Consider the following 21968-nt stretch of genomic DNA (forward strand, 5'->3'; position numbering starts at 1 on the left):
CATATTTTTATACCATCTCACGTGTCATTATTTAATTGGACAAAGTTTTTCTTTTTCTTTTTGAGTTTTTATTTTTATTTTTTAGTGTCCAATGTATGAATGTCATGTAAGTTGCCATATATATGAAACATTTCCTTATTAAACCAATATAGTTTTATACTTTATATATGAAGCATTTCCTTAAACTAATTAATTGACATGACCGCCTCCGGATTCCACCCTGGAACCCGGAGAGATCCTGTGGGAATCCAAAATCAAGAAAAATCTTACCGAAAATTCGGCAGAACCTCCCCTAAAAATGGACTAACCTAGAAATTTCAAAACCTATTAAAAAGCACTTCTAATCATCAACCACCTCTACCACAACCAAATAGGGTCTCAGACCCAACAATTTCACAGAAATCCAACTTAAAATTGTAAAGTAGTTATCAGAGCTTCTATTCTATTACAAGGAATTTCTACAAAAAAAATAAATAAATAAATGGTGCCTACAGGGTCCGACTAGGGAGATGGATGTAACTGCCTCGACGTTATTGGCTCGACCTCCACCAAAGCTACTACCTGGGGGGACAATTTAAGATAAACAAGAAAAACTGTGAGATAACTCAGTGAGTGGACAGTTTAATAAAAACGAAAACAAAAGTAAAATTCTTATTTTCAGAAAATCCTCCAAAAACCACGTTTAGCTCTAAAACCTCACATCACTCTTTGAAATCCCCCAGTTTTAAAATCATTTTCAAGCTTAAGAGTATTATGAAATCAATGGAACTCAGGAAAATAATAACTCAAAACACATTTCTCAATAACCAACCATCTGAATTAACAAAGTCAAAAAAATAATAAGATCGAAATCATTATAAAACTCGAAAGGTATTTCTCACTTAAAATCCATACTTGAACTCTGAAGATACCAATTTCATTTTCCACCATGCTATAAACCCTGAATAGTCCTGGCCATACACCTGTGCGGAATTCCTGTATCGCACAGGCAGGCAATATCCTGGCCATACACACGCGTGGAGTAAATCCAACAAGTGTAGGCAATATCCTGGCCATACACACGCGTGGAGTGAAATCCAACATGTGCAGGCAATATCCTGGCCATACACACGTGCGAATAAAATCAGCACGTGCAGGCAATATCCTGGCCATACACACGTGCGAATAAAATCAGCACGTGCAGGCAATCCTGGTCATACGTGCACGCAGAGCAGCCCCCAAAGGGCGAAGCATCCCGACACACGGCCCAAAGCCTATATGTGTGCCGTGATGGGTCCCAAAGACCTATTTATCTGATAACCTCGAGGGTACTGCAAGGGTGGTTTGAAAACCAATAACAACTTACAAACACATAATCCAAATCTCAAATCCTTTCATTTTTCTTCCAAAACTCTTCTTAACAAAACCAAACTCATCAAAATACATTTCCTTAAATTGTAATATCTCATAACAATTATAAATAAACTTTGAGACGAAGAATACGAAATATAAACGATCTTTCCATAGCCAAGTTGAAATTAAATATGCCATTCCAAATCATAGTACGTTCTAATATAAATTCATATATGAAAGCACGCTAAAATATTTCTTGATCGTGAAATTTGTGAAATCCAAGATAAGTGTATTTAGTTAATATAAATGATTATTTGATAGACATTTAAAATTTAAAACTCAAAATGAATTCAAGTTAAGCCAAGGAAATTGAAACCACATAAAAACATAAATTATTAAAATTCAAGGTCCACTCACAGAGATAGCCTTAGCTTCGATCCTCCGCCGGATCGTCACGAGTCACAGCCGTGTCGCCTATAGAATAAACAATCAACGAAATATCATTAGTTCCGACTTAAGATACTTAAATGTAAATGTGTGCTCAACTTAACGTCACACCCGACTCTCACTTCTAAAACTGAACTCAACTTAAAAGGAATAAGAACAAGGTTTATTTCGGTCGGAAAGCTCGTCTTAGAGTCATTTCGACATCGGTAAAGTCTCACATTTTCGCCTCAAACAAACCTCGGCTTTCTCTAACAACACTCAACGCAGCCAATATCAAAAACTCACTCAACAAATGCCCAAAATAGCCCTTAATTCACGAATGGCAGTGGGGGGTTCGGAATCACTGTGGGTGCCGCCCAAGGTGGCTGCCCCAACTCCAAATTTAACCAATTAGATTTAATTTTGACCAAACCCACAAATTTTCTCAATCCTAGACAACTATTGAGTCTCCTAGGGACGAAATTTGTCCTAGACAACACCATAAAAGCCCCCAAATTCGAAAACCCAGGCTAACCCGAAATGGCATCAAACCCCAGAATTTACAAATTCCCAATCACTCGAAATTGAACAACATAAGTTTAGGAAAATGAAAACCCAATGGATAGGGAAGAAATCTCACCAACAATAAGGATGAAAGGGGCTGGGATTTGGCCGGAATCCGGCGAGACAGAGGGATGTCTCTAGCGTCGTTAATGTGCGCGTGGGTGTAACGACCCGACCCAAAGTTGACTTTTAAAAATAATGGACTTTCGTTTTTGACTTTGGGCACGTTGGAAAGGTCTCGAGTCCACGAGTTCGTAGACACGCGGCACGCGTAAATCGGAGCTACGATTTGAAAGATACGAGCATTTGAAGGAAAGGGCAATTTTGTAATTTTGTAGGAGTGGGTTTTAAATACCCAAAATCCAGAAATTTCTGGACATTCTCTCTCCTCTCTCCCCGATCCTCCCCTTCTCCCGCGTGCCTCACTCTCTCACTCTCGCCGCCACCGCCACCGGCGCGTGTAGGCGCGTGCGGCGCCGACTGGGATTGGGCTTTGGCTCCCCGCCATCGCCGTCCCTCCCTCCTCCTTCCCCTTGCTCCGGCAACCATCGTCGACGGAGAAATGCGCGAGACAGAGAAGTTGTCCTCGCCGGCGATCTGTGTTTTCCGACGGAGTTGCGGCGCCGGACCACCTGGGTTCTCTTCCCCAGGCCACGGCGAGTCTTCCCATGCCCTTCCCTCACGCCGGTAACGCTCCACGACGATGATTCGACGCCACAAGGGATGCGGCTGCACCACCACGATTTCACTGTTCCGGCAGAAATTGGATGGCCGGACCTACTGGGCTTTGTTCCCCTCGTCGTGGTGAGTTCAACCATGGTCTCCGTTCGTCCATACGAGGCTCCACGACGGAGCAATGAGCTCGGGAAGCCAAGCCAGCCGTCGGCTTCCGCCGCCGATTTCGGCCATTTCCGGCGAGATTTGGCCGTCGGTCCAGTTGTCAAAAATGATCTTCGAGGTACGGGCTATCTTTCCCCTAAGGTGTGTTTTCCCAATTTTGAGAAATTGAAAATTTGATTTTTAGGGTGTTTGTTATATTTCGAATTTCTTGAAATTGGACTTGAATTTGAGTGGATTTTGTGCAATTGAAGGTTTTATTATGCAATTATGATTAATTGGAGTTGAATTTGAGTATTTCTAGGTTTGTGCCGCCGCTGCCACCGTCTGCCCCGCCCCTCGTGGCGGCGGGTTGGATGGTTTCTTGTATTTTTTCCACTTCCTTAGAGTTCTAGTAGCTTAATTTTAGGTTCGGTGACTATCTGGGGTTATTTTTGTGTGTTGTTAATGGCCGGGCAGCCACCGTGTGTGGTGGTTGGCCGCTTGTTCGGTTGTTTGACAGCTAGTTAAAGAATCTATTGTATATTGTTGGTTGTCTGGTCTTAACAGGTACATGGGCTCGGGAAATCTTATCCCCGATGCCGTTATGCTGCCGGATTTGGTATCCGAGCAATGGCACCGTGAAGGGTATTTCGGTCTTTTACGTAGTTAAATTGTGAGTGAAACGTATCAGACTTTCAATGTAGAATACAGTTAATAAATCGTCGGTTTTGTGTGATTTGATGCTTTATGTTAGAGGAAGCCAAGTATAGGGTTCAGATCATGAGAAGGAATTGACGGAAATTGAGACTAAAGGATTAAGTGAGGATTAAGCAATTATCATGCAATAGACTTTGAGTAGGAATGACAAACAAGTGAGGAAGGGGTCGTGAGTAGGAATTAATTTCGGAAAGGTTTCAGTATAGTTCAGGGTAAACTGTGAGTGGATCCTTGGTTTTCGAAATGTTTTGTACATTTTATAATTTAACTCTTTTCTTGATTTATTTGAGTATGGAAAGTTTTAAATTTCAGTTTTTATCTGGAGGATAGTCTTAAGAGGTGGTTGATTGAGATGTACAGAAGCGGTTTCAAACCGCCATACTAGTACCCCCCTTCAGCAGGTATATATTGCTCTGCACTCGCCTAGAGACGACTCGGCGGTGTACGACCAGCACGCAGGTATATATTGCTCTGCACTCGCCTAGAGATGACTCGGCAGTGTACGACCAGCACTCGCTCTGCACTTGCCTAGTTGGCAGTGTACGACCAGCATTCGCTCTGCACTTGCCTAGTTGGCGGTGTATGACCAGCATGACATTTGCTCTGCACTTGCCTAGGTTGCAGTGTACGACCAGCACTCGCTCTGCACTTGCCTAACCGGCGGTGTATGACCAGCATCACAGCAGGTATAGATTTGCTCTGCACTTGCCTAGAGATGACTCGGCGGTGTATGACCAGCACAGGTACATAATTGCTCTGCACTCGCCTAGAGATGACTCGGCGGTGTATGACCAGCACAGGTACATAATTGTGCTCTGCACTTGCCTAGAGATGACTCGGCAGTGTATGACCAGCAGTTTCCCGGGTACTAGTGTGGCGTGAGATTTCAGTTTGTGGGGCATTTTGAGAAATGAAATTACATCAGTAAATATTTTAATGACAGTTTCAGTAGAGCTTTGTGTTTTTATTTCAGTTATTTTAACAGTTTTACAACTTGAAAATACTATTTATTCTTCAGAGTTCGAATCACAATTTTGAGATGACTTAAAAATGGATTTGAAAGAAGAGATGGATTTGAGAAATAGTTTTAAAGTTGGAGGGTTTCAAAGAGCGACGTGAGTGAGATTAGGAGGATTTCAAAGAGCGTCGTGAGTGAAATTAGATAAATGTTTGTTTATACCGTGTATTGTATGGCTTTTGTTCGTTAGGACTTGGGCTGGTTAGAACTTGGTAAGGTTTAGGCTTGAAGCTTGAGAAGGGAAGCGAGGGTGATTATGTCGTGAGGTTATTAATTAGGATGTGAATGTTTGAGGTTGATGTTGAGGTTGATAGTAACGATTAGGAAATTGATTTGCAAGAATGTTTTATTATTATTATTGATGAGATTTAATGTGCATATGAGGAGTTTTTTTTGATTATCTTGGTGCTTGGATGATTGGTGGTGGAATGTTTTGTGATTAAGTAATTATGGATATTTTGCGGATTGTTTTTGAGTTTGGGGATCGAGAAAATTATTGAGGACAATTATTATGTCATTTCACTCATACGAGCTCTAGTGAGCTTACCGGATTGTTGTATAACCCGGTACGCCATGGATGTGGTGTAGGATGATGTTTGCAGGTTGAGCAGGCTGAGGAAGCAGTGGGGAGAAGACGAGGCAGTGGGACCCAGAGAGATTTGTTTAATTGTTTTTACTCAGTGGTTTGTTTAAAATGTTTTGACAGAATTATATTTACTTATGTTGTTGTGCATGGCTCAAAAGTAAGAGAAAACAGATTTAACAGTTTGATGTTCAGTATTTTCATAGGCCGAGGTTCGGGGCGTTTCAAATGGTATCAGAGCTAGACCCGGCCGGAAGTGTGTGGATTGCAAGACCCAGGGACCAAGACCCTGAGTGGGCGGCTGCGCGAGGCAGTGGCGAGCTACCAGGTGAGGAGAAGTGAGTGATCCCACACTGCCCGGGTGAGAATTGGTGATGTTACTGAAGGTTTGAGAAAATCAGTTGAGAAATCAGTTTGAGAAAACCAGTTCAGAAAATGTTTGTGAAAGCCAGTTTGAGAAAGAAAATGATTTTCAAGTGATTTCAGAAAAGTATTTTATTTGAGCCATGAAAATGTTTGAGAAAGTTTTGAGAAATGTCCCCTGCACTGCCATCGCCTCTCTGCTCCTCAGCAAGTTCAGGAAAGTTGGAAGTTTGAGACTTAGTATGAGGTTTGAAGTTAGAAAAATTGGAAGGTTGAGTAAGTTTATTAATAAGAGATCAGAGGGTCAATCAGAGTGGCGCAGCGGAAGCATGGTGAGACTTAAACAAATCACGTTGGCACGTGGTCAATAGAGGGATCAGCGAGGTCGATAGGAGGTACGAGTTTGGGCATCACTTGTCTGTTAGGATATATGCTAAATTTCGAGGACGAAATTTTTGTAAGGGGGGAAGGTTGTAACGACCCGACCCAAAGTTGACTTTTAAAAATAATGGACTTTCGTTTTTGACTTTGGGCACGTTGGAAAGGTCTCGAGTCCACGAGTTCGTAGACACGCGGCACGCGTAAATCGGAGCTACGATTTGAAAGATACGAGCATTTGAAGGAAGGGGCAATTTTGTAATTTTGTAGGAGTGGGTTTTAAATACCCAAAATCCAGAAATTTCTGGACATTCTCTCTCCTCTCTCCCCGATCCTCCCCTTCTCCCGCGTGCCTCACTCTCTCACTCTCGCCGCCACCGCCACCGGCGCGTGTAGGCGCGTGCGGCGCCGACTGGGATTGGGCTTTGGCTCCCCGCCATCGCCGTCCCTCCCTCCTCCTTCCCCTTGCTCCGGCAACCATCGTCGACGGAGAAATGCGCGAGACAGAGAAGTTGTCCTCGCCGGCGATCTGTGTTTTCCGACGGAGTTGCGGCGCCGGACCACCTGGGTTCTCTTCCCCAGGCCACGGCGAGTCTTCCCATGCCCTTCCCTCACGCCGGTAACGCTCCACGACGATGATTCGACGCCACAAGGGATGCGGCTGCACCACCACGATTTCACTGTTCCGGCAGAAATTGGATGGCCGGACCTACTGGGCTTTGTTCCCCTCGTCGTGGTGAGTTCAACCATGGTCTCCGTTCGTCCATACGAGGCTCCACGACGGAGCAATGAGCTCGGGAAGCCAAGCCAGCCGTCGGCTTCCGCCGCCGATTTCGGCCATTTCCGGCGAGATTTGGCCGTCGGTCCAGTTGTCAAAAATGATCTTCGAGGTACGGGCTATCTTTCCCCTAAGGTGTGTTTTCCCAATTTTGAGAAATTGAAAATTTGATTTTTAGGGTGTTTGTTATATTTCGAATTTCTTGAAATTGGACTTGAATTTGAGTGGATTTTGTGCAATTGAAGGTTTTATTATGCAATTATGATTAATTGGAGTTGAATTTGAGTATTTCTAGGTTTGTGCCGCCGCTGCCACCGTCTGCCCCGCCCCTCGTGGCGGCGGGTTGGATGGGTTCTTGTATTTTTTCCACTTCCTTAGAGTTCTAGTAGCTTAATTTTAGGTTCGGTGACTATCTGGGGTTATTTTTGTGTGTTGTTAATGGCCGGGCAGCCACCGTGTGTGGTGGTTGGCCGCTTGTTCGGTTGTTTGACAGCTAGTTAAAGAATCTATTGTATATTGTTGGTTGTCTGGTCTTAACAGGTACATGGGCTCGGGAAATCTTATCCCCGATGCCGTTATGCTGCCGGATTTGGTATCCGAGCAATGGCACCGTGAAGGGTATTTCGGTCTTTTACGTAGTTAAATTGTGAGTGAAACGTATCAGACTTTCAATGTAGAATACCGTTAATAAATCGTCGGTTTTGTGTGATTTGATGCTTTATGTTAGAGGAAGCCAAGTATAGGGTTCAGATCATGAGAAGGAATTGACGGAAATTGAGACTAAAGGATTAAGTGAGGATTAAGCAATTATCATGCAATAGACTTTGAGTAGGAATGACAAACAAGTGAGGAAGGGGTCGTGAGTAGGAATTAATTTCGGAAAGGTTTCAGTATAGTTCAGGGTAAACTGTGAGTGGATCCTTGGTTTTCGAAATGTTTTGTACATTTTATAATTTAACTCTTTTCTTGATTTATTTGAGTATGGAAAGTTTTAAATTTCAGTTTTTATCTGGAGGATAGTCTTAAGAGGTGGTTGATTGAGATGTACAGAAGCGGTTTCAAACCGCCATACTAGTACCCCCCTTCAGCAGGTATATATTGCTCTGCACTCGCCTAGAGACGACTCGGCGGTGTACGACCAGCACGCAGGTATATATTGCTCTGCACTCGCCTAGAGATGACTCGGCAGTGTACGACCAGCACTCGCTCTGCACTTGCCTAGTTGGCAGTGTACGACCAGCACTTGCTCTGCACTTGCCTAGTTGGCAGTGTACGACCAGCATTCGCTCTGCACTTGCCTAGTTGGCGGTGTATGACCAGCATGACATTTGCTCTGCACTTGCCTAGGTTGCAGTGTACGACCAGCACTCGCTCTGCACTTGCCTAACCGGCGGTGTATGACCAGCATCACAGCAGGTATAGATTTGCTCTGCACTCGCCTAGAGATGACTCGGCGGTGTATGACCAGCACAGGTACATAATTGCTCTGCACTCGCCTAGAGATGACTCGGCGGTGTATGACCAGCACAGGTACATAATTGTGCTCTGCACTTGCCTAGAGATGACTCGGCAGTGTATGACCAGCAGTTTCCCGGGTACTAGTGTGGCGTGAGATTTCAGTTTGTGGGGCATTTTGAGAAATGAAATTACATCAGTAAATATTTTAATGACAGTTTCAGTAGAGCTTTGTGTTTTTATTTCAGTTATTTTAACAGTTTTACAACTTGAAAATACTATTTATTCTTCAGAGTTCGAATCACAGTTTTGAGATGACTTAAAAATGGATTTGAAAGAAGAGATGGATTTGAGAAATAGTTTTAAAGTTGGAGGGTTTCAAAGAGCGACGTGAGTGAGATTAGGAGGATTTCAAAGAGCGTCGTGAGTGAAATTAGATAAATGTTTGTTTATACCGTGTATTGTATGGCTTTTGTTCGTTAGGACTTGGGCTGGTTAGAACTTGGTAAGGTTTAGGCTTGAAGCTTGAGAAGGGAAGCGAGGGTGATTATGTCGTGAGGTTATTAATTAGGATGTGAATGTTTGAGGTTGATGTTGAGGTTGATAGTAACGATTAGGAAATTGATTTGCAAGAATGTTTTATTATTATTATTGATGAGATTTAATGTGCATATGAGGAGTTTTTTTTGATTATCTTGGTGCTTGGATGATTGGTGGTGGAATGTTTTGTGATTAAGTAATTATGGATATTTTGCGGATTGTTTTTGAGTTTGGGGATCGAGAAAATTATTGAGGACAATTATTATGTCATTTCACTCATACGAGCTCTAGTGAGCTTACCGGATTGTTGTATAACCCGGTACGCCATGGATGTGGTGTAGGATGATGTTTGCAGGTTGAGCAGGCTGAGGAAGCAGTGGGGAGAAGACGAGGCAGTGGGACCCAGAGAGATTTGTTTAATTGTTTTTACTCAGTGGTTTGTTTAAAATGTTTTGACAGAATTATATTTACTTATGTTGTTGTGCATGGCTCAAAAGTAAGAGAAAACAGATTTAACAGTTTGATGTTCAGTATTTTCATAGGCCGAGGTTCGGGGCGTTTCAGTGGGTCTGGGCTGACTGGAGGAGGGCTGAGCTGAGCTGGTCAGCGTCGGGGAAGGCTCGTCGGAGGTTGGCGACTGCGAGAGGAGGCCGGCGACGTGATTTTTCTGGTCATGGTGATGCTGCGCAGTGAGGTGTGCGGGAGAGGGAGAAAACACGGGAAGAGAGAGAAAATAATGAAGAGAGAGAGAGAGAGTGGCCGAGGGAGGGTGGTCGGCGCCTTGGGGGTGCTGGCCGGAAGCAAAGGCCGGCAGGGGTGGCTAGTGGCTGCTGGGTTGTGGGCGCAGGGGAGGGGTGCGGAAGTGGAGAAAACCGAGAGAGAGTGCGGGGAGAGAGAATAAATAAAGGGAGAGAGAATCTTCTAGAGAGAGAGAGAGAGAGACTTCTAGAAAAATCTGATTTTTAAACCCAATTTGTCCATTTTATGAAATTGCCCCTCACTTCAAACGCCCATATCTTTCAAATTGTAACTCGGATCGACGCGTGCTACGTGTCTATAAAATCGTAGGATCGAAACCTATCTAACGGACCCAAAGTCAAAATCAAAAGCCCATTTATTTTAAAAGTCAACTTTGGGTCAAGCCCAAATTAAAACAAAAATAAATAAATCAAAACCCTTTTTATTTTCCAAATAAATCTCAAATCTTTAAAATACAATTCGACATCCTTTAAAAGAAATTTCTTAAAAACATAGTTAAATAAAAATTTAAATTTCTAGTAAAAATTTGGGTCGGGTCGTTACATTAATAACCAATATAGATTTATATAAATAAAAACTTAATAATTTATAATCTTAATTAAACTAATTTATATATGTTTTAGTTTGTTTAATTAAATTTTTAATACCAAAAAGTAAAAAAAATGCAAAAATGCCATATTGGGATTCGAACAGAGCTTACCAATGAAAGCAGCAACGCCTTAACCACTTAACTGCTAAGTCTATATTAACTTATTCTTCCAGTAAAGTTATTTATACATATGTTAGATAATTAATAAATTAATATTAAATACAATTAACATATTAGATTTAAGTTGTTTAAAGCATTTCTTCTTCTTTCTGTTTGCGTGATCTCCTCAGATTTCAGCCGCCTCTCTCTTTCTCTCACTTCTCCTTCTCTCTACGAGCTTGTTTTGGGTTGAATAACTTGAATTGCATGATGAATGAGTTTTGTTTAGTGATGCTTTTCGATTAATCTGCATGCTGTTTTGGATTGATTTTGACATTTTGTTTCGGATTTCAATCTCAAAATTAGGGCTAAAAAATGATTTTGCTTCATATATCTTCTTCAAACTCAGAAGATAGAGCAACTAGAGTAGATCGAATTTTGTGATGCAAATTCCGGTCTTATTTACTCTATTTATGGCTGGGTTCTTCTATTTTGAGCATTAAAGTTTACTATGATTCAATGATCTCTCTCTCTCGGTCAAAGCCCATGACTGAGCCGAGCCGACTGAGTTCTTCGGTTGACTAGTCACTGGTTTACCGATCTTCCGGTCTCGGTCACGATTGCGCTGAAGGCTGATCGAAGGGGTCCAGTTTGGTCTTCGGTTTGGGCTTCTCGGTTTGGTAACCGAACTGAATCCACCCCTACATTTTTGGTTGAAAGAATGTATTAAAAGAAAATCTTAAAAAAAAAAAAAAAAGCCTTTTTTACTCTTTGTTGTCAAGAAGAAAAAATTAAACTTCCAATAGTAAAGCCAAGACCCCCCTTTTTAGACATTTTACTTGATCCTAATAAAGGCCAGACAAGTTTGATGTTCAGAGAGAATATAAGAGCATATAATTTTATGCTTACATCTTTAAAATTAGTGGTCAAGTTTATCATCTAATAAGTTAATTATTACCACCTAAAGGAGAATGCCTAAAATTTTGTCAGCTTTACATTTATGATACCCATAATGAAGTGATTAATCGCCTCAATGCTATTAATTGTAACGACAGAAATGACAATTTGGATGAAAACATTGTTGAAGATCTCATTAAGATGTTGATGAATCAAATGAACTGGTAAAACTTTTCTGCACAATCAGAGACAAATTTGAACAAAATTCTCTTAATCCTATAAGAATCAGAGTCTTGGGTAGAAAACCAAATGATAGTAAACAATATGAACAACCAACATGTGATGAGATTGGTGGTCTGATTGTGGGAGATATAGGTCTTTTTTATTTGAATAGAGATATTATAGTAGAATTCAGAGATGGAGAGTTAAAAAGGATTTCAAAATTACACCTAAAATTTATGTCTTTGCAATATCCAATTCTCTTCCCTTATAGTGAAGATGGTTATAGACCTGTTATCAAATGAAATGATTCTTTCAGAGGTCGTGAGCTCAAAAGAGAAAGGGTACCTATGAGAGCCTTTATAGCTTATCAAATTTAGGACAGAGAACTTGAGTTTAGTACATTGTTAAAGGGAGGGAGGTAGTTTCAACAGTTTTTGGTGGATGCTTATGCAAGACTTGAAGATGATAGATTAGATTATATTTGAAGAAATCAAAAAAATTTAAGAACTGAGATTTACAAAGGCATTTACGATGTAATTTCAAAGGGTGATACTAATGCCGATAATGTGAGACAAAAGGTCATACTGCCAAGCTCATATACTGGAAGTGCTATACATGATCAATAATTATCAGAATGCTATGACAATTTGTAGACATTATGGTAATCATGATTTGTTCATTACCTTTACATGCGATGTGAAGTGGCCTGAAATTTTGAGAGAACTTGATAAAAAACCTGAATACAAAGCGGAAGACAGACCTGATATTTTTTGTAGGATATTTAAAATTAAATTAAATGATATGATTGATTATATCAAATATGGAGAACCTTTTGGGGAAGTTGTAGCAGATGAATATTAAAACCCCATCATTTTTCCTTTGCTAGGTTACTTCCCTTTTTAATGATAATAAAACTTATCAAATTTTTTTTTTCCTCATTGCAAACAGAAATTGTGCAATTGAGTTCCAAAAAAGAGGGTTGCCTCATTGCCATCTATTGATGTGGTTGGAACATGCTTATAAGCGTGTCTCTCCAACATATATAGATTGCATAATTTCTGTCGAATTACCAGACAAGACGGTGGATCCAATTCTTTATGATATTGTGAATCAATTTATGATTCATGGTCCTTATAGAGAGTTGGATTCCAGATCTCCTTGCATGAGAGGATGACAGGACCGCCCCCAGATTCCACCCTGAAACCTGGAGAGGTCCTGCGGGAATCCAAAATCAAGGAAAATCCTACCGAAAATTCGGCAGAATCTCCCCTGAAAATGGACTAACCCAGAAACTTCAAAACCTGTTAAGCACTTCTAACTCTTTCAGCCACCTCTACCACAAGCAAATAAAGGGTCTCGGACCCAACAGATTTCAAAGAAAACCCACTTAAACCTTAGGAGTTGTTATCAGAGCCACTAATCATTTAAAGTAGGTTTTTACAAAAATAAAACATGGCGCCTACAGGGTCCGGGAATGAGAAATGGATGCTATGCCTCGACGCGTTTGGCTCGACCTCCACCAAAGCTACAACCTGGGGGGAACAATTTGAACAAAAATAGGAAAATGGTGAGATAACTCAGTGAGTGGACAGTTTAATAAAATGAAAATCAAAGGTAAATATCTTTTCAGAAAACCCTTTATAACTAGATTTAAATTCTAAGACCTCACGTTGCTTTTGAAATCCCCCAGTTTTAAAATCATTTCCAAGCTTTAAGAATATTATAAAAACTAAAGGAACTCAAAGAAAAGATAACTCAAAACACTTTTCTCAGAAGCCAATCATTTAATTTATCAAAATCATAATAAAATCGAAATCATTATAAAACTCGAAAGATATTTCTCACTTGAAATCCATAAAACACTCTTAAAGGTACCAATTTCATTTTCCACCATGCTATATACCCTGAATAATCCTGGCCATACACCTGTGCGGAATTCCTGCATCGCACAGGCAGGCAATATCCTGGCCATACACACGCGTGGAGTGAATCCAACACGTGCAGGCAATATCCTGGCCATACACACGCGTGGAGTGAAATCCAACACGTGCAGGCAATATCCTGGCCATACACACGTGTGAATAAAATCAGCACGTGCAGGCAAATCCTGGTCGTACGTGCACGCAGAGCGGCCCCCAAAGGGCGAAGCATCCCGACACACGGCCCAAAGCCTATATGTGCATCGTGATGGGTCCCAAAGACCTATTAAATCTGATAACCTGTAGGGTACTGCAAAGGGTGGTTTTGAAAACCATTTTTTCATAACCAAATCATAAATCCTTCTTTTTTTTTTCACCAAGAATAAATATCAAGGTACTTTTCCAAGAAGAAACTTAAAATCCATAAGCCAACATACGTAATTCGAATCAAATTCAATATACATAAATCAAAATAATACTTTTCGACAAAACCGAAATATTAAATGAACCTTGTATATAAAATGAGAAACTAATTTCCTTTCCCAAAGTCCAACAACTCATTAAAACCAACATGTAAATATATGTTTTAAAAACTTACTTATGAAGCATTTGAAATCCGAAATCTAACATTTTCATCAAATCCCAAAACAAATTCAAACCATCATGCATAATAGGATTAATGAAATCTTTTATGATTTTATTTAAAAACCAAAGTTCGCTCACATTTGTTATTTCTAAATCAAACTTAAATAACCAAAATAAAAACATAAATTTCATAAATCAGTTTAAGGAAGAAGGGTCCACTCACTGTGAGAATCCTAGCTCCGATCCTCCGCCGAATCGTTCCGAGCCGCGGTCGTCTCGCCTATAAAATAGACAATCGACGAAATATAATTAGTTCCGACTCAAGGCACTTAAATGTAAATGTGTGCTTAACTTAACGTCACACCCGCCTCCCATTCTAGTTCGACGATTCCCAAACTCTACTCATAGACCCAAAACTCCTACATAAACACTCTGGAAGCTCTCCGGCTCAGCCTAACCAAAAACGTCATAACCAAGATCAATAACTCACTCCACAATTGCCCACAATTAATCCTTTATTTACGAATGACAGCGGGGGTTCGGACTCACTGCAGGAGCCGTCCAAAGTGGCTGCCCCAACTCCAAATTCAACCAAGAATGCCTAATTCCTCAAACCCACTCAATCCTTCAATCTTAAACCACAATTGGGGTTCCTAGGAATATAATTTATTATTTAAAACGACAAAAACAGCCCTCTAGTCCGAAAATTAAAGAACAACCCGAAATGGCTTCAAAACCCAGAAATTTCCAATTCCTATATACTCGAAATTAATCAACATCAATTAGGAAAATGAAAACCCAAAGGAAGAGGAAGAAATCTCACCAAAAATAGGGATGAAATGGGCTGAGATTTGGCCGGAATCCAGCGAGCAGTGGTGGCGGGCTGGGCTTCCTCTGGCCTCGTTCTCGCGCGTGTGGGAGCTGGGCTGGCTGGAGGAGGGTCGGGCCGAGCTGATCGGCCGACGGGGGAGGTCGCCGGGGGTCGGGGTCGATGGGACAGCCGCCGAAAGTGGCTGGGTTGGCCGCGCGCAGAGGAGAGAGAAGAGAGAGAACTCGGGGAGAGAGAAGGCCGGGGGTGTTCGGCGCGGTGGGGTGGGGTCACGCTGGTGAGGCTGGCCGGCGAGGGGCGGTCGACGGCGAAGGTGGTGGCTGCTGGGTTGTGGGCGCCGGGGAGAGGGTGCGGGAGAGAGGAAGGAAAATGGGGAGAGAGGGTGCGGGGAGAGAGGATAAATAGAGGGAGAGAGAATATTCTAGAGAGAGAGAGAATCTTCTAGAAAAAAAATCTGATTTTTAAACCCAATTTGTCCATTTTACGAAATTGCCCCTCGCTTTAAACGCCCATAACTTTCAAACCGTAACTTGGATCGAAGCGTGCTACGTGTCTATGAACTCGGGGAATTGAAACCTATCTAACGGACCCAAAGTCAAAGTCGAAAACTCATTCATTTTAAAAGTCAACTTTTGGTCAAGCTCAAATTAAAACAAATAAATAAATAATTAAATCAAAACCCTTTTATTTTTCAAATAAATCTCAAAATCTTTAAAATACAATTCCCCATCCTTTAAAAGAAATCTCTTAAAACATAATCAAATAAAAATTTAAATTTCTAGTGAAAATTTGGGTCGGGTCGTTACAAAGGAGGTAAATGTTCTAATTTTTCGCAAAGCCATTTAAAAATGAGACAGTCCTGGAACCAAATGGTTTTTCTATTTACTGGCGCCGTGAAAATGTGGAAACATTTGTGATGAAAATGGAACAAAGATTGACAATAGATTTGTAGTGCCTTATAATTCACAATTATTATTGAAGTACAATGCTCATATTAATGTTGAATCATGTTGTTAATCAATGCTTATAAAATATCTTTTCAAGTGTGTAAACAAGGGTTCAGATGGAGCTAGGGTAATTATTGAGGACAAACCAGAAGATGAATTACTAGCCTATCTAAATTGCAGATACATATCTCCATATGAAGCTGCTTGGAGATTGTTTCAATTCCTCATTAATACTAGAGAACCTACTATTGAACGATTGCCAATACATTTGCCTTTAAAGCAAAATATTGTTTTTAGCATTGATCAATCACTTGACTCAATTGTTAATCGACAAAGTATTCAAGATACAATGTTAATAACTTGGTTTGAGGCAAATAGAAAATATGCTGAGGTACAACAACTATCTTATTCGGAATTCGCTTCAAAATTTGTTTGGGATTCTCGGAATAAGATTTGGAAACCTAGACAGAGAGGAAAATCTATAGAACAAATAGGTTATGTTCATCCTGCATTTGGTGAATTGTATTATTTGAGAATGCTTTTGAATTTGCAAAAAGGTGCCTTCAATTTTGATCACATCAAAACTGTTAATGACATTCAACATTTGTCCTATCAATCTGCATGCAAGTCTTTAGGTTTGTTGGGAGATGACAAAGAATGGATTAAGCCTTAGAAAATATTGTTAGCACAACTTCATATTCATAATTAAGACAATTGTTTGTAACAATTATTTTGTTTTGAAAAATCCTCAGCACCTTTTAAATACTCATTGGGAAAACATGTATCAAGATATATTGTACAAACTTTAAAAACCTTTTCTCATGCCAAATTTGATTGTGTCATAATTTGATTTGAAAAATTCTCTTTTGTTTGAATTGGAATAGCTTTTTAATGCGTCATGCAGTTCTTTAAAAAAACATAACCTTCCACTGCCTGATCAAAATAGAATGTCGGATATTAGAAATAAGCAATTGAAAGAAGAATTAAATTACAAAGTACATGATTTAGAAAAAAAGCATTCAAGTTTAATCACACAGCTAAGTAAAGACCAGAGAAAGGTGTATGATTGTGTCATCAATGCTATAAATGCTAACAAACCAGGGTTGTTTTTGTTTATGAACATAGAAGCACTAGAAAAACTTTTTTATGGCACACAATAATAAGCAGTGTTAGATCTGACGGAGCAATTGTTTTGACAGTTGCTTCATCAGGAATAACATCCTTGCTATTGCCAGGAGGAAGAACTGCTCACTCTAGATTTAAAATTCCTTTGAGCTAGTCTCACTGATTGTTCTATATGTCAAATAAGAAAGGGAATCCATCTTGCTAAATTAATTGAAAGAACCGACTTGATTATTTGGGATGAAGCGCCTATGAATCATAAGAATTTTTTTGAAGCATTAGCCAAATCACTATGTGATATTTTATCACATTTAGGTAGCCCATATAGTGATATGCCATTTGGTGGAAAACCATTTTTGCTAGGAGGTGATTTTAGACAAATACTTCAAGTCATTCCAGGAGGTACAAGAGAAGAAATAGTAGATGCATCTCTTAATAACTCCTATTTATGGCATTCTTTTCAAATTTTTGTTTTGAGGGAGAATATGAGACTATCAAAAAAGGGACTGAACATTGAAGAAAAACAAAAAATAGCTGCTTTTGCTGATTGGATTCTCCAAATTGGTCATGGTCGAATTAAAGATATGGACGATGTAAGTGATGAGGAAGCAACTTGGATAGAAATTCCTCAAGATTTGCTCCTTGAATCGCATACAGACCCCATCCATTCAATTTTTTTAGCTACATACCCAAATTTTCACACTAATTTTCACAATTTTGCCTATTTAAGAGAACGAGCTATTGTTACGCCTAGAAATTCTACTGTTACATACGTAAATGATTATGTCATCAATTTATTACCCGGAGAGCAGTGTAATTATTTGAGTATAGATTGTTTGTGTTCATTGTCTGGAAATTTAGAAAATTTCACTATAATGTATCATGTGGAATTACTTAATCAACTTGAGTTTAGTGGTTTGCCTACACATTCTTTAACTATAAAAATAGGCATGTCTATTATGTTGTTAATGAATTTAAATCAATCTTCAGGCCTATGTAATGGAACACGATTAGTTGTCACTCAAATGCTTGATAGAGTTGTTGAGGCAAAAATTTTGACTGGTAGCAACATTGGCCATTGGGTTTTTATACCTAGAATCATGCTCTCAGCCATAGAAAAAAATGGCTTTTCATTTTTAAGAGGCGTCAATTCCCAGTTATACCATGTTATGCAATGACAATAAATCAAAGTTAAGGACAATCTCTAAAAAGAGTTGGATTATATCTTTCTCAACCTGTATTCACCCATGGGCAGCTTTATGTTGCGTACGTTGTCTACAATTACGTCAAGGGAGGGGTTGAAAATCATGATACACAATAATGGGGAATCACTAAACAAATACACTAAGAACATTGTGTACAAAGATGTATTGTAAAATTTATGTACAGGTCCAATTTGCTGACTGTGCATATATACTCAAAGACTATCATATTATTTATATGTCTTCGCAGCTAAGCACATTACACATTCTTATACTAACCATGGATGCATTATGTTTGCAGATTCGTCTGACAATGAGCACGACTTCAATTTGAAGTTTAAAGGCCTTTGAACACAACAAACAAATAAGGGTTTGAATTTGCAGAATGTGGAGGCTGAAAGCCTTTGCATCCAATAATGAATTAATTTACTGGCATGCATTGCATATTAGTTGATGCATTGGTAAAAAAACTACTTTTTTGAATTAATTGGTTATTATGTCAGAACCACATAATTTATATTTACTTAAAAATGTCATGTTACATCATTGTTGCACTAATTAATTTATTTTAAAATGTTTTTTTTTTCTTTTTTGGCCATCAAGGGAGATGCAATACAAGCGACAATCAGAGAAATAGATTATGATGTTGTTGGTCCAAAAATAGAAGTCGATTCTATTTATCAGATCACTCATTTTCATACTACGAACAATTGGTTGTCCCACAAGGTTGTCCCCCATCTTGCACTGATCTTCTTTAATGAGAGAATAGTGTTTAAAAAATTAATGATTGTTCACCCAAAAATTCCAATACACCGTTTCCATCTTCAAGATTATAGTCAGCTACCATCGCGAATCAATGTTGACACCAACCTCACAGGTAATAATTGAACTAACAAATTAAACTGTTAGGTCTAATCAAATTTTCTACCAGTTTCTTAATATTGAAACCTTCATTTTAAAAAAGGTTTTGGACATTTCAACCACTAACCACTCTATTTTAAAACTTGGCAGATGTCATGGGACATATAATTGTCATTCAACATCTGGAACAAAAAGTTGTTCGCAGTACAAGGATTGAGAGTAAATGCGAAATCTACATTGAGAATATGAGGTGAATTTTTTAAAAATGTTTAAAGATTCCCAATTTCTACCTACAAAAACTCATATGCTTTCTATTATATCTATTGTTGTAGGAGAAATGAAGTTAAAGTGACGCTGTGGAGCGATGCTGCTAGCTAGGAGCTTCAATGAAGAAGCTTTGCAACAGTTAGTGTCGCCAGTATTCACAGTTTTCACAAGTCTTAAAGTCAGGGAGTTCCTCAGTAAGCAATTTATTTTCTCTTTTTTTTTTTTTTTTTTTCACCCATGTATTTTTAACACTTTGCAACGAAATAATTTGATTTCTAATTTAAACATGCAAAGAAACCTGTCCAAAGCAGCAACAATGCCACTCTAACTTTCGTGAACCTAGAAATACTAGAGATGGACTCATACAAGTTAACGTAAGAATTCTCTAACGTTTCAACATACAAATATATTTCTTTTATAATCTAAACTAACAATGTTTTTTCCTTTAAAAACACCAAATATACAATTTTAACGTAACGCCCAGAACCTCGGGCCCAATAAACATACTGAAATACTGTCATTTTTTTAAACCCCTTTTCAAAGAATGAGTCATGCACTTAACATAATAAATAAATACATATAATGTAACGACCCGACCCAAAGTTGACTTTTAAAAATAATGGACTTTCGTCTTTGACTTTAGGCACGTTGAAAAGGTCTCGAGTCCACGAGTTCGTAGACACGCGGCACGCGTCAATCGGAGTTACGGTTTAAGAGATATGGGTGTTTGAAGCGAGGGGCAATTTCGTAAAATGGACAAATTGGGTTTAAAAATTTAATTTTTCTAGAAGTTTCTCCCTCTTTCTAGAATATTCTCTCTCTCATTATTTACATCTCTCTCCCCGCACTCTCTCTCTCCCTCTCTCCCCGTGCTCTCTCTCTCCCGCGCACCTCTCTCTCGCTGCAACTGTGCAGCCGCCACTGTCACCGGCGCGTGGCGGCGCGTCCGGCCGTGGCTGACGACGGGACCGGCCCAGATCTCCTCGCCGTCCCTCCCTCTTCCTTTCCCTGGCATCGGTTCAGCCTATGCATGCCCCAAACCAGAAACCCAGTTTAGGCCGGTTGTAGCTCCGGTGGTGACGCGGCGGTTCCGGCGGTTTCGCAGCCCAGCTCTGGCCCAGAAAGCTCCCTCTCGTCGAACCCGTCACGATGGTACCCTCCGATCGTCCATCGGAGTTCGCACGACGGCGAATCGACCACTCAAGGCCGGCGGCTTCCGCCGCCGATTCCGGCGAGATTTGGCCCTCGATCCAGTTAGGAGAAATGATCCTCTAGGTATGGGCTTTCTTTCCCCCTTGTCCTTGTGTGTCAATTTTGAGAATTTGGAGATCGAAATTTTTAGGGCTTGTACCCATTTCGGGTTTACCTTGAATTGAGCATAGTTCAATGAATTCTGAGTTGTTTTTGGTCCAATTGAAGTGCCTAGGTTGATTGGGATTGATTTTAGATGAAAAACCAAAATTTTTAGGACCTGTCGCCGCTGCCACCACTGCCTCCGCCACTTGTGGCGGCGGGTCAGCGGTTATTTGTCTCTTTTTGCCCAAATTGAACTCCTAGGAGACCCTCGGAGGTTGTTTAGAGAATTCTGTGAAATTTCTGTATATATTGAAGTTGGTTTCTGGTCCCAACAGGTACACGGGCTCGGGAAATCTCATTCCCGATGCCGTTATGCTGCCAGATTTGGTATCCGAGCAGTGGAACTGTGATGATGCTTATTGGATTGTAATGTAGAGTACTGTTATTGAATGGTCTGTTTTGTGTGATTAATGCTTTATATTAGGAAGACTAAGGGTAGGATTTGGATCATGAAAATGAATTGTTGAGGATCTGAGGTTAAGGAAATAAATTTGGAATTTTAGAGATTGTCCTGAGGATAATTGTTGAATTAGGAAAGAAATGTTTATTGTCAAAGTAAATAAATGATGATTAGGCGATTTTTATACCGATTTGATCGAATTGAGTATTGAGAAAGTATTGGTATGATTTGAGTGACAAACAAGTGAAGGGTCGTGAATAGGAATCAATCTCGGAAAGGTTTCGGTGTAGTTCGGAGTAAACAGTGAGTGGGTTTGATAAGGAGAATTTAGAAAAGAATATTTAAAGACTGCTGTGTAAATGCACGTGTTGACCGGTCGAGCCTGCCTGTGTAAGATGCACGGGATTGTGGCCAGGATACGAGCCTGCTCGTTCGGAGAGACCCCTCCGTACGGGATTGTGGCCAGGATACGAGCCTGCTCGTTCGGAGAGACCCCTCCGTACGAGATTGTGGCCAGGATACGGTTCTGCTCTTATAGAATGACCTCTATGTGCGAGATTATGGCTAGGATTTGAGCCTACCCGAGTGCGGGATTATGGCCAGGACATTGTCTACAATACAGGTACGAGAATGATGTGAGTTTTAAGAATAAGTGTTTCGAGATATCAGCTTCCAAGGATAAATTCAGTACAGAGTTTGATTTACGGTTGAGGAGATTTAAAAATGGTTTTGAAAGACAAGATTTTTTGAAAGTAGTTATAAAGCTGGAGGATTTCCAAGAAACGAAGTGTGTGAAATTGGATAGATGTTTGTTTGTGCCGCGTGTTGTATGGTTTTTGTTCGTTAGGACTTGGGCTGGTTAGAACTTGGTAAGGTTTAGGCTTGAAGCTTGAGAAGGGAAGCGAGGGTGATTATGACATGAGGTTATTAATTAGGATGTG

General features: G+C 40.1%; 1 long non-coding RNA gene across 1 annotated transcript; it reads right to left on the reverse strand.

Moving 5' to 3' along the window:
* Nucleotides 1–452: 452 nt before the first annotated feature.
* Nucleotides 453–2485, reverse strand: LOC147277650 (uncharacterized). The gene is made up of 3 exons (XR_015123746.1): nucleotides 2399–2485; nucleotides 1750–1806; nucleotides 453–561 (listed from the first exon to the last, which is right to left on the reverse strand). It is a non-coding gene; the product is annotated as an uncharacterized LOC147277650 (long non-coding RNA).
* Between the last annotated feature and the right edge of the window lie 19483 nt (nucleotides 2486–21968).

This window comes from Dryas octopetala, chromosome 8 (genome assembly GCF_963921425.1).
Source record: "Dryas octopetala chromosome 8, drDryOcto1.1, whole genome shotgun sequence".
In the NCBI taxonomy this organism is placed as follows: domain Eukaryota; kingdom Viridiplantae; phylum Streptophyta; class Magnoliopsida; order Rosales; family Rosaceae; genus Dryas; species Dryas octopetala.